The sequence below is a fragment of the Sciurus carolinensis genome, chromosome 3, assembly GCF_902686445.1.
Source record: "Sciurus carolinensis chromosome 3, mSciCar1.2, whole genome shotgun sequence".
Taxonomy (NCBI): Eukaryota; Metazoa; Chordata; class Mammalia; order Rodentia; family Sciuridae; genus Sciurus; species Sciurus carolinensis.
This window is the reverse complement of record NC_062215.1, coordinates 129,841,590-129,856,052: the sequence shown is the minus strand read 5'-3', so window position 1 is coordinate 129,856,052 and position 14,463 is coordinate 129,841,590. Positions and strand designations below refer to the sequence as shown.

General features: G+C 36.9%; 1 protein-coding gene across 1 annotated transcript in view; it reads right to left on the bottom strand.

Annotated features, from left to right (window-relative positions):
* The window catches only part of Itga4 (integrin subunit alpha 4), a 75,168-nt gene that overhangs the window by 58,578 nt on the left and 2,127 nt on the right, over positions 1–14,463 (bottom strand).

The following is a 14,463-nucleotide window of genomic DNA, read 5'->3' as shown; positions in this document are numbered from 1 at the left end:
TTAACAAATTCAAGCTATGTTCATATATAAACACACCACAGTGAATTCTACCTTTATATATATGCTTGAAGTACTAATCAAAAAATAAGTAAGTGGGGCTGAGCTTGTGGCTCAGTGATGGAGCGCTTGCCTAGCATGTGTGAGGAACTGGGTTTGATCCTCAGCATCACATCCAAAACTAAATAAAACAAAGTTATTATTTAAAAAAGAAAGAAAAATTATTACAAAATAAAATGGGATTTAAATAAATAAATAAGTGAGTGAGAGAAAGGACAAGAAAAATAAATGACCTCCAACTGATGGAGAGGCAGCCTTAATGATATGTGAGGGAAGTCCACTTAAAACCAGCATAGTTAGCACAAATACACCTGCTGGGTTTGATACCTGGAAAACAGTTTGCATTTTAGTCGTAACTATTTGTCTAGTGAAATAAGCAACATTACCAGAACACTTTGTAAAATGTTCCTTGTATGGTCCTCAGCAATTAAGACACAGTTTATTGGATCTGGAAAGTGATGACTGAGCACACAGAAAGTGGAACCTATAATTAGTATACTAATAATGCATAGCAATTTAAAACAAACTGCCCTATGTTTCACATTTAGTGGAATGTGACTCATGCTTTCAATAAAGATAGAAAGACTTGGAAAACCAGATTATCTTAGCAGTAAATTGAAAAAAAAAAACTTCAACAGGCATTTTGGCAAATGCATGAGTAGCCAGGGGCTCAAACATAAATAAAATATGCATGTGCAGCTTTGTACTTCTAAACTGTAAATAAAAAGTGATCTTCTTTTTCAGTGATCATCTTTTTCATTTGTTAGCATGACTTCATTTATAGCTGGGATCCTATTGGAATCCTTTATTAATCTGATTCTAAATAAGTAATTTGAGGGAAGAATAAGATACAGTATTTTCTCCCTGCTTCCCTTTCCTCCTGTTCCTCTCTCCTACCTTCCTTCCTGTGTTCCTAATTTTAACACAGAAGCCTTCTGTGTTCACTTGAACTAGATTTTTCTTTGACTTAATTGCATCCCTTTTAGTTGACTCTTGATAATTGTTTCATTTGTGCTCAATCCCAATAACAGGTAAAAAAATACATTTGGGTACATTTGAATACAGATGTGGAACTTGGGTTTGTTTACTTAATTTTAAACACCATCACCAGGTGCCAAGTTTTATACATTTATGGCGAAACTCTTTATATCCTTCTCTATATCATTAAATGTGTTCTCTATATCCTTCTCTATATCATTAAATGTGTTCTCTCATCCTATAACCTTGATCCCTACCTACAACATCTTGGGCACACTTGGAATATCTAAATAGATATGGCTAATATTTTAGAAGACAAAACTCTCCTGGGTAGGAGAGATTTTGTGAGGGAAGCATGGGAAGATATTTATGAGTACACTTGTGTGCTTCCAAAACATAATTCAGGAGAAATACAATCTTTAAGCACAGCTGACCTGAAGGAAGCTGAACTGAAGGAAGCTTCCTAGTCACTACTCTAGAGAGTCTGAGTCAGGGATCCAGGTGAGGCCCTGGCTGCCCCAGGTGTTGTGATGGTCAGGAACACTGTTAGAAGGAAATGTGGATTGTGTTTCTGGCCAGGTTTCATGGAGAATAATGAAAACTCCCACTCATTGGTAATGGCTTCCAGGAGGGATTAAATGGAAGAAAGACTAAGAACAAGCCTGGAAAAAGAACACTGGGCTGCCTAGCAATGTCTGCTATTGGAACAGGAAGGGAGTCCTGCTGCAGCCCAAGCCTTCATAAAGCATGGTTCAGGAGGACACAGAGGTTTCTGTGTTAAAATTAGGAACAGAAGGAAGGAAGGCAGGCAAGAGAGAGGAGGTGGGGGTGGGGAAGAGGGAAGCAGGAAAAAAAAAAAAAAAAAAGACAATGTTGAGAGGGTGTGGTTTAACCTAGGGAGTTACTGGGGTTACCTGATGCCAAACCGACACAACTGAAGTGAGAAGATGGCAAAAAGAAATTTTAGTTTTCATTGCAATGCAGTTTTCAGTTTGACTTTTCACTAAAATCACCAGTTCTTTCTTTTTTTTTTTTTTTTTACTATTGTCGAAGACATATCATCAACAATAGATTCAATCTACCTGAAGTTGAAGTTCCTGTTATTTAACCCAATAAACATATTCATGAATACCTTCTCAGAAAATATCAATTATTTCCAAAATTAGAGTCAATACAGTTAATTTTCCTTCTACTCAATTGTCTTCATTAAGGATGGAGGTCACAAATATGGTATATTTAATGGATGCTGTTATTGAGACTGCACTCAAAATCTAGAAAGAAATTTACTCTTCTAGAGATAGTCACCCAAGAGTTTAATAACAAATAGTCTGGAAACAAAACACTATGCAAATTGCTTGATGAAAAAGTTCAAAAAGTACTTACATGCAAGAATAGAGTATTATCATCTGTTTCTTAGTTGAGCTGTTTCCTAAGTTCTTAAATGAAGTCTAGACCCCATGTCCATCAATAGATGAATGCATTAAGAAAATATGGTGTATACGCATAGTTTTAATCAGTCATAAAGAATAAAATTATGGCCAGACACAGTGGCACACACCTATAATCCCAGAGACTCCTGAGGCTGAGGCAGGATTGTGAGTTCAAAGCCACCTTCAGCAAAAGTGAGACGCTAAGCAATTCAGTGAGACCCTGTCTCTAAGTAAAATACAAAATTGGGCTGGGGATGTGGTTCAGTGGTCAAGTGCCCCTGAGTTCAATCCTAGTACCCCCTTCAAAAAAAAAAAAAAAAGGATAAAATTATGGCATTTCCTGTTAAATGGATGAAACTGGAACACAGCATGCTCAGTGAAATAAGTCAGACTCAGAAAAATCAAGGGTCAAATATTTTCTCTCATACATGGAGGTTAGAGCAAAATGAGGGAAAAGAGGTTAGGGTCTGATACCATAAAACTACAGGAAAGATCAGAGGAGTAGGAGAAGATTGCGAGGGAGACAGTAGGGATGGGAAAGGGGAGGAAATATGGAATGAACTCAACAAAATCACACTATGTGCATGTATGAGTATGCCACAGTAAATTCTACTTTTATGTATATCTATAAAGCACTAAAACAAATGAGTAAAAGACCAGTAGAGGAAGGAGAATGGGGGAGGGAAGAGAGGAGGGAAGTGGAGGTTACCAGGGAATGCAGTAAATTGAATGCCATACCTTTATGATTTTGTCAAAAATAAACCCAGCTATTATGTATAAATATGATGCACTTTTTAAAAATGAAGGCTAGAGACACTCTTGCATTGAGCTATTTTCCATTTAATCGTGTGTGTTACCTTCTCCTGAATTTGCCCACCAGGTGACAAGACAATGTCCTCCCTGCTCAGTCTCACACTTAACTGCTACACTGTCCCACTTTAACATTCCCCCCACCAACCACTTTCTCTCCATGCCGAGGAGTCTCCCTCAGATCTCTGGGAGAAGAGCCGCTCTATCACTGGGCTCTTCTAGAACGAGTCTCATAATAAAGTCCTGGGTATTTATTTCTAGTGTGGTTCATGCCCTTCTCCTTCCCTAACCTATTTCTAGGTTAAAAATAGTGATTTTTAGGAACAAAAGAACAACTTTCCAGAAGCCGCAAGAAAGAGATATTTACCCAAGAATAAATGCAGTAAAAGCTTTCCCAGGAATCCAGTGGTGAGGCTGATTTACCCCAGAGCGGAAGAGTTTTCAAAAAGAAAAACATGTGATGGTTGTGAATGTGGAAAATACAAGGGTGAGGTTAAATGGCACTAGAGGTGATCCTACATGTGCTTGTTACTGTGTGGTTCCAAACAATAGATGCCTTCTAATTCATAGATAAGATTTCTGGTTTGCGGTAATTAACCGTCACATGTACTGTATTCTGTTAATCTACTCTTGGATAACAGAGATGACTCCCAGCTTCAGTGGTCAAGGGTCCTTAGACACACAGGATGTGATCACTCAGGAAGTTTCCATGAACTTAATATCCTGTAGGAAGAAGGATTTTCATTTTCTGCTGGAGTTAGCCACATTTATTTGTTTACAACTCTTCTGGCCTACTTCCAAGGCTTAGCAAAGAGTGACCTCATTCATGTGGGCCAGAATTGTATCTTGTTCATCACCATCTCACCCCCAACACACAGCCCAGATATGTGTGCTGAAAACACAGGGATCCGTCATGGGAAACAATTCACAGCTTAGACTGGTTTGAAGAAGCTTTCTCCCTTTGTGTTAACTCAAAATACGTATACAAAAGTACGACTATGAAGGCAGAAATAAAATTCATGAAAACAATGAATTGTGAGACAACTGTTCTTTCACACTCACTTAAAAATAACTACTCCCACTAAGTAATCAAACCCATATACTCACATTCAGCAGTCTCTCCTTTTTCACTGTTTTAACCACAGAGAGACCTCAACAGCAATGGCAGTACTGAGGCACTTTCAGTACTAGTTACCAAACAGGATCAGCTCAAGGACCAACCTAGAAGGCCCCACTACTGCTCAAGGTCTATTTCTTAATCTCTGAGAACATTTTCCCCTTATGTGTGGTCGTGCCTGCAAAATCTTGACAGAACAGTTCAGACCTTCACATCATGAAATGCTTTTCTCCCTTAAACCTGAGAGCTCTAGGCTCCACCCTCCTCACCAGGTGCTTCTCAGTCTCTCCTGGACCTCAGCATCACCTGGGGGAGTTTTAAACAAATATCAACACCTGGGCCCCATGCTCTGAGGCTCAGATTTGACATGATTGGGTCAACATCCAGACAGGACAATTTTTAAACCACTTCCCAGGAAGCTGGAGTGTGCAGTTGGGTTTCTGAGCAATGATTCTGCCATATAGATGATTATGCCTTTTTCCTGTATTGTATAACATCAGGAAGGCAAAACTACTTCTTAAAAATAATTGTATTATCTTTTTGTTTCCCTAAGCTTCAGCTAGATATTAAAGTATAATATCAAATATGAAGCAAACTTTCTTCATGTAGAGATACAGTGTTTCTAATTTGGTCAAAGATGATGATTATTAGACCTGTCATGGAAAGCTAATTCTCATGAATTTCCCTGACAGAACACCATAAATAAACTCAGATTATCTCTACATTTTACCCAAATGTCATGCGGCAATGATTTATAATCTGGTTTTCAGTTCAGCTCATACATTGCTAATCTAAACTCTCAGTAAATCAAATCAGCTCCATAATTGAAAAAATACTTTACATGGTTTAACATAAAAGGGGTCAGCAGAAATTAACATGTGATAATTTTTCATGCTTTTGTACAACTAGAATGACTAATTCCTAGCACAGTTCAATGCATTTTCCCAGTAGACTCTAAAATAACAAAGCCACATAAAAACCATTCTCCTTATTCTAAAAACTAAGCCCCTTCTATTTCCCTTTTCCCCCACCCAATTTGGAAAAGAAAATAGAAAAAAAAATGTATGCTTACAACTTCAGTTTTTTATTTCCAACAACTGACTTGTATCAGTATATGCAAATATATATGTAAATGTAAATAGATGGTAATTTTGATAAACGAATATAAAGAATCTTAGTGCAAGACCAGGTAGGTAACTGGTCTTTTGCTCTCTTCACACCCCCAACCCCGTTTTATTCTTGTTATTCACACCACCATTGCTCCAAGTGAAAAAACTGAGATAGGAACCATGAGAGATGAGATATTCAACCTTGGGTGTTGCCTCCACAGAGGGCGGATTGCTTTGCTGACAGTAGCATTCCCAGGACTCAGACAGTGTCCTTACAGACAGCAGTCAGGAACTTGATGTATATTTGCTGATGGAGGGAATTTTGAAATACCTTACACCACCACAAAAATTCCTTTTGACAGTGTACTTCTGCAAAACTGTCACTGAATTCTCAGGGATGGAAAGAGAACTTTAAAGGCGTCTTTTCCTTTTACTACCATTCTTCTCTACTTCTCTTCCAAAACATAATTTCCTTAACTTTCAAGATAGTAACAGACGGTCTAAAGGGAAACAGTGTGAGTTTGAAGATCTTTAACAAGTGTGACTTATGAGTAGGATGATTTAAGACAGAGAATCAGCTGGAGCCCACAGAGACGCCTATCTCCAGGTTTCTGCATGGGTGGTAGGAGTAAATGAGCTATGTGTGAAGCGCCTGGATAAGAACCTGGCAGAGAAAACATGAAAGCCGTAGTTGATGTTGATATCATTACCACTATTATCTTATTGAAGAAGCTAAACATTATTAAGTGGCGCATATATCACAGCGTCCATCCTCACCCATAAAACATAGAAACACAGGTAGCACGTCTGTTGGGGAAGTCTTATCATACACATAGCTCATTTTTTTTTCTCACAGTAGCACCAGAGGACTGTATTGTCAATCCATTTTTACAAATGAGAAAATCAAGGCTTAAAGAAGTTGAATAATCTGCCAGAAGGTATGGGACTGATGAATGGAAAAGGGCCAAATAAAAATAACATCGTTGACCTTTAAGTTACTTCCCACTATTCTAAATCATATACACAAGAACTCTACAAATATTTCAGATGTATGAATTAACTGAATTTTATTTCATTTCTTAAATCTTATTTTCACCTGAAAATGTGTGAAGTGTCATGAATCTGCCTATAGTCTGTAAATCAACTCTCTATTGTTCAAGAAAAATGTGACTGATAGTGGTCCCTATCCTGTCCTACACTTTCCCTCCTTTGTGATCAGTTCTCGCATTCTGATATTTCCACTGAGGACATAAGGACCAAGGGGAAAAGGGCAGTCTCAAGTTCTTCTTTCTATAACCTGCTCACAGTTCCAGTCATGCCTTATGCATAAGGTAGTCTGGGACTTTTTGATGCAGTTTTATGTCTGATTTATCTGCCTACACCACTGTACTGTGGCTTCCCCATCCGACACTCGACAGGGGCTCCCAGTCTGGCTTTGTCTGTATTAAGACAATGTGCCAGTTTATCTGATCTTTCAAAACCCATGACACAATTTCACATTTCAGAAAAACAACAAAAGCCCTTACTTCCAGAAATTATTTTCTTTTAAAAGTTGAAGTTCTAGATCACTGAAAGATATATACTATGCTTTTCAAACTCCTCCAATCTAAAAATTTATTTAAAATATTCTGAGAAATGAATGACTCTTATTCTATGTTCTATGACAACTCATTCATTTAAGGTATGCTTTTAAAAGGAGTAATAGTTACTGAGTGAAATAATCTTATAATTCTTTTATCTACTTAAAGTAGAATATTAAAAAACATGTCTGTGATTAAAAATGAGCAAATCAAGTCAAAGTTGATAATAATATAAAACCTATCGCTTCGGGGCTATGAAGATTACAGAAATATGCCTGTACATACAAGTCTGGCTGGTACCTAGTAGGTGTTCAATAAATCACAAATGTTTCTTGCTGTCCTGGATATCTACATTCCATTGGTTTAGATTAAGCCAGCAGAGGGCGATCAAGGTGCTATGAGATTTGAACAGCAGACTTCTGATTTGGCTCCTTCATTTAGTTTTTTCTATCAAATCCTAATTACTACTAAATCTATTATATTATTAGTCTATGTACTTTTCTCAAACATCTAATTAAATAAGCTGGTGACAATGCTAAAAGATAGCAGTGATGTTTATGAATTTCACAGCAATAAAAATAATTTTGGGTAATAAAAAGTTAAATACTGGAGTTTTAAAGGTGACACAGGACCTAAAAGTTCTAAACTTCCAAGACCTTTTCTTCCATAGTCTCATGGCAAACAAGAGTCAAAACTCCACCTTAAATGTCCAAATGAGAAACCATTCTTGTAAGAGTTTTCCTTTTGGAAAAGCAGATATTTAATTATCAATCCAGATGGACTAAGCCAAATCTGACAATGGCTAATAGTCATGTTCGGTTTGTGTGAAAAATAGTTCATATAACCGTAGGCCTGAAAAAGCCAGGTATTTCAGTTCTCTACCCTTTTATTTTTATTCTATTCTACTCAGAAGGAGGGTTCAACGCAGAGGTGACTATACCCAGGGAATGGCACCATGCTTTAGGATTGCAACTTGATAGATGTGGGTTGATCCTCAGTGATCACTGGGCCTCAGAACTCTAGAAAACCAGGTGAGCTTGGTTTAGGTTCAGCATCTCTACCAGGGCCCTTATTCCCAGACTTCTTCGAAATCCTCTAGAAAACCTACATAACTCTTTAATAACTAGAGCAGAAAAATGTACTCCAACTGATATATTTGGTGAACATAATTGAAGGAGGGAAAGTTATTTTCTAATTATTTTATCTGATGTTTGATATGTACCAAGCACAGTTTTACACATGTAAACACACATTTAATTTTCATAACATCCCTCTGAGGAATTATCATCAGTACCTCAGTTTTAAAGATTGGAAAGCTTTAATGAGGGGAGACCATCTTGCCCTAGGTCACAGAGCTAACAAGTGGGGGAAGGAAGGGTTAAAATTCACATCAGCCACTACCCCGCACTGTCTTACAATGATCTACTACTAGTATTTCTTGTTAAGAACCCAGATATTGACAATATGAGGAATCCTACACTATACCAATAAAATTTTATAACATTAATCTCCAACATTAGAAAATGAGAAAATTCTCGGGCTGGAGATATAGCTTAGTTGGTAGAGTGCTCGCCTCTCAAGCACAAAGCCCTGGGTTCGATCCCCAGCACCGCCAAAAAGAAAAAAAAAAAAAAAAGAAAATAAGAAAATTCTCTACTTCCATGGTTTACAATTAATTTCTTAGAGTTGAGAATTCATTTGAAAAAGCTACCACAAATGTATGGATACTACTTTGAATATCTTTGAAACAAGAATAATACAAAAATGTAAACAGGAAAAAAAATAGTTTCAGGGAAACCAGGTTATACTTAATGCTAGGGTGGTCAGTCATTGACAAGCTGTGCTTGGTTTTGGAATTCGCAGGGTAGGACAGATGTAAAACAAAAACTTGCAGAAAGTCAGGAAGATAGCAAGGTCTAAAAACCTGTGAAGGAAATAAGATCAATGAGAGACCCATTAAAGTGTCCTGACCAATGGAGGGTCAGACTGAGAAGAGGAGTTATTGTTGCTGAAGGACTTGTCTCTGTACAAAGTTTTAAGGGTAGAATAAGACATCAAATGATAATGATTGACAGACAAAAGTGATCATATCTAATGACTACGAGGACACAAAGAGTATTAGGGGGAGGTAGTCGGTGTTATTTTATGGATTGCCTGGTGGGAGTAGGTAAAGTCTTTGGAACCCAAGGAAAACCTAGACCCCTTGGAATGATATTGAAATAGGCAGAAACTCCCGGAAAAGTCCCATCTAAATCTGAGAAGAGTATCTATTCATTTCACATTTATCGAACTCTTACTATGTGCTCATCAAAACCAGTCATAACTATCCCCACTCTTCAGATTTCTCTTTTCTGGGAAGCCTGCTCTCATTATTCAAGCAATTTCTTCTTAGTTACTGTGCCTCTATCATCATGCCTATTACCTCATAATTATCTGTTTACATGCCTCTCCTGTCTTCTAGACTGAGTTAAGGACTTTAATTGTATCTTGTTCAACTTTTTATTTCCAGTACACAGTATAATTGATGAAATGTATTGAACTGGCGAGGGAAAACCCGGTTAAAGGAGACCCTGATACTTGCTCTCATTTTACTTCTTAACTCTCTGCAGTCTGCCTTCACTATTTAAAACTGGTCTTACCAAGGATATTAATAAATTGATTCCCTCTCAATCCAAAGAAACCACATAAGTTCTTATCTTGTGTGATGTTTTAGCAACTTTTAACATCAGCAACCACTCACCTCTTCTCAAAACCCACTCCTCCTCTGACTTCCATAACGCGACATTGACCTGATTTCCGTGTTGTGTCTCTGGCTCCCTCTTCTCTGACATTTTCAGGTTTTTCCTTTCTTCTTCTGTGGTTTTCAACCACAGATGAATGTTGGAATCATTTGGGGGCCTCAGAAAATACCTGATGCCCTACCTAGTCCCGCTTCCAGAGATCTTATTAGTTTGGGATGGGGCCACTAGAATTGGTATTCTTAAAGCTCAGAAGAAGAATTTCAGTTGCAGTCAAGTTGAGCATCACTATTCCAGTCACTTTCCAAATTCAGGGACTCCTCAGGGCTCTACCTTGGTCCTCTTTGATCTATTCACCTAGAGAGTTTCCTGGTTAAGTTCATTCACCTTCCTGGCTCTGATTATATATTCCATGTTAATTACTCTCACCTCTGAATTGCCAGTCCAGACCTCTCTCCTGCCCCTCAGACCCATTCACCCAACCAATCACTGCCATTTACTTCTTTGTCTCACAGGAACCTTGGATCAATGAAACCTCTTTTCAGTACATAGCACCTTAACGGTTATGTAATTCAAGAGCCAAAGTCAAAACCTTGGGCAACATCTTTGAAAACTTCTCCCTCATTTTTCTTATTCAATAATTACCCTGGACTGTTGAATCTGTCTTCTAAATATCTGTAGAAACTGTTTTCTACCACTCCTATTCCCATGACCTTAGTATAGGGTGGCTACCTATCATTTGCAGCCTAAATTATAACAGAATCTTCCTATAAGTGTCTCACTACCTTCTTGAGCCACTTATTCCAACACCCTTATTGCCTTGCAACTAGAAGAATTTATCAAACACAAATCAGATCATGTCACTGCCCAACTTTAAGCATCATAAATTAATATGTAAAAGGCTGTTCCAGAAATAATTCATGCTTACCTCTTCAACCTACTATTCACTTCACACTCTGCAGCCCAATTGCACACAATTTTCTTTCAGCTCTTCAAAGGTATCATACTCTCAAAGACCTCAGGGTCATCACGCACACTGCTCTCTCTGGCACACTTTTCCATAACTGCTTTCTCTGCCTCACTCCTGACAGCTCTTCAGTTCCCCACTTGAACCTCAATTCTTCAGGAAGACATCACCTGTTCTTCTAGTTAGTCTTAGCTCTTCTTGTTACACTTTCCTATAATAACATGCTTCCTTTGTGTGCCCAGGTCCTGGCCCTTAGGTACCCATTAATAAATGGTTGAACAAATAAACTACCCATATGTACAGGGATTACCATATCCAACCCCAGAACTATTGCCAAGCAGAGAGATTTCATACTCATTAGGAATGCTACTCAGTGACCAAGTAAATTGAAGGCAAAAAATAAATGCCTTTAGAAAGCCCAATCATTCACATTATGAAAGAACATCACCCTTTGGCAGGTGAAGTTTGGGGAATTGGGGAACATCTATCTATTAGCCTGAGAGTTAATTAATGAAGCTCTCTGTTTTGATTTTCTGCATAACTATGTTCAGGAATGATTTTTCAAAATGACCAATGTGTATCAACCTCAGCTTCATAAGTTCTATTTTAAGTGTGTTTCAAATGAAAAAGAAAAGTTATCAAGAATAATATATTTGAACATTAAACATTGAGATGTTTGCTTTTCAATATTAAGCTAATAATTCCTGTAAATCGGGCAGAAGTAAGGGTGAGGTAATCATTAGCTTAATGATGCAATGCTTATTAGCTTAACCTCTGCCAAATAGGCTGTGGAATATAAACCAGGAGGGTTGCCAAGGCAATGTAACTTCCAGAAAGAAATTCAAAGAGGGATAATAGTGACTAACTTATAATGGATCATTGGTCAATCCAGTAAGAAAAAAAAAAAAAAAAAAAGGCACAGGCAGAGTGCTTTAAAGCTCAGTAACCACACCACTTGACCTGGGAAAGAAAGTAAAAGTCCTATTCACTTACTCATAAATGCTGGGAATGTATCTGTTTAAAAGGTAGTGTTATTTCACAGGGAAGTTATGTTTCTCTTAAACAGAGCTGTCCAATAGAACTGTAATGCAAGCCTGTGTGTCATTTTTAATTTTAGAGTAGCAACACTATCAAGGGGAAAATAGGTGAAATAACTTTTTATTTAGTCTAATAAATCCAAAATATTATGTAATCAATATTAATTTTAAATATTTGTTAACATGTAACCAGTATCTTAAAATTTAGTGAGATACTTTCTTTTTAGTTTCTTTTTGAAATCTAGTATGAAACTTACTGCACTCCTCATTGCAAATATTTCATATACTCAGTAGTCACATGTGGCTACAGGTTACTTTATTGGGCAGTGTAAGTATGTAACTTTAAACTCTATTATCCAGGTGTGTGTGTGTGTATATGTGTGTGCATGTGTGTGTGTGTGCGTGCATGTGCACTATAATGCCATTACCAACAACTCCAAAGTAATGAAAGATCCAGAGTATCATCTGAATAATCAAATAAAGATAATCTTTTTAGTATAATTTGATAATCATGTATTTTATTATACCAATATTTATTATGCCAATACTATACCAAACTTTGAATATCAGTAGTCCAAGGATGAACCATGCTGAACTCTATTAATGGTGTCATTATTTGTAATACCTGGATTCAGGAACAGCTGTGATCAAAGAAGACTCAGCAAGGATGCAGAGAGCCTGAGTGGAAAAGGACACAGGAAATCATCACAGCCTCCTCAAACACAGTCTCCAGGAGCAAGACTGGGCCCAGACCCTCTTTATAAGCAGAACACTTTCCTTTAGTTCATGAAGGGAAGCACCAAGGAAGTGAGAAAACAGGACCTTCTCCTCACGTAGCTAGGGAGAAGGAAAGTGGCTAATTGTACACAGGAAGAAGAGCACACTTCATTGACATAACAGTCATAATTCGATCTTTATTACGACATTTTTGATGAGCTGAGAAAAATTTCACTGCGTTTTCATTTCAACTGTTACATTTTAATTTATACATTTAACTTCTTAAACTTTTGGTTTAGTTTATTTATTGGTCCTCTTTCTTAACTTCAACCTACTTATTGCAGATAACTTACATATAAAGATTTAAGTAGACAATAGAGCTAAGAAAAAATGAACACATATATTTGAATGTTTATTATGTGTCAGGTATTAGGCCTTAGCTCAATACTACTTTCATAATTTTCTAAATATTACAATCTTCCACATAAGACAACTTGAAGCAATCTTACATGGAAGATTCTATGTTATGTGTGTAGTATGCGTTTTCCCCTCTCATGTAATATATATATATGCATGTATGTGTATATTTACATAGATATGCCCATACACACACACTTGAAACATCTTCATAAGAAACACTACATATCCCACAAATCTTACAGTCCTAAAGAATCTTTAGTTATCAATTTATTATTTTCAGTGTTTTCTTCCAAATTATAGCCTCAATCTCTTGTAACCTTAAGATTTTGCTTCTGAATTTATTCTGAATACAGTTTCTTTATATCAGCAACATGTATTATTCAAAATGCTACATGCAAAATCACTTCGGTCAACTCTTTTACAAGTATTCAAAGCTATTCATGTTTTAACCAGTTAATTGACTAGTAATCTTGTATTCTTTTTGCCTTTCATCTTAGCAAATACATTTTTCTTGACCAAAATTTTGAAAGACAGAAATATTACTTTGGCTTATCATTTCTAATTATTTTTCTCACCCATAAAGTTGATGACATTCAAACTTTCACTTTACCTTTATTCATTCATCCAACAAATCTTCCTTTAAACAATTTATGTTTGTCACATATTTACCATGTTCACATTTCTCTGAAGTTATTTCTATAGTCAATCATTGCATTCTACATGCCCAATGAAGTTAGGTTTTCCTTCAATTGACAGCCATTTAAAAATTATATAATATTATTACATGGTCTTTCCAGTTAAACACAGACATCCAAAAATAGGTTCAATACCCTTCCGGAAAGGAAGTAGGAGCTAAATACCAGCAGTTATAATTTCATGGATCCAGAGACTATAGCAGGACAACAGAAAATAAATTGTTCCCTTGGAGACCTTGTCAAGATCCCCTGGCAGATCAAGGTTGTCTGCTTCACTCCCTAATTCTTCAACCCACAAATCCCTCATGCAGTGAAAATTATGTTTTACAAAATCATTCCAAATGTATAAGTCTACGAATGTTTTTTTAACAAATAAGTTGGGGTCTATCATACATGCTTACTGACAACTCCTGGACTTTTATGGATGCAGAGTTAAAAGCTAGAATTCCATTATGTTCATGCACTATTTGAATTCGTGTGAATGAAGGAAGTTAGCTTCACAGGTTGAGAAAAAGTGAAGACTACTATAAAAAGTTAAAGATGCAGTAACTAGCTATTCTCAAAAGTCCATTTATATCACAGATAAATATGAGAAAATACCAGTTGTGACCTTTTAAGCACCACTTACAGATGATCCATCAGCTCAGCACACAACATACTAGATCCTTCATTTAATTTTATTTGCACTGACAATGCATACATGGTATGAAAAGGCTTAGACTTGTGCCCAAGCAGACAGGACTTTGGCTTGGGGGGTCCCACCTGCCACTGTCTAGGTTAGTAACTTTAGAAAATGTACTTGCAACTC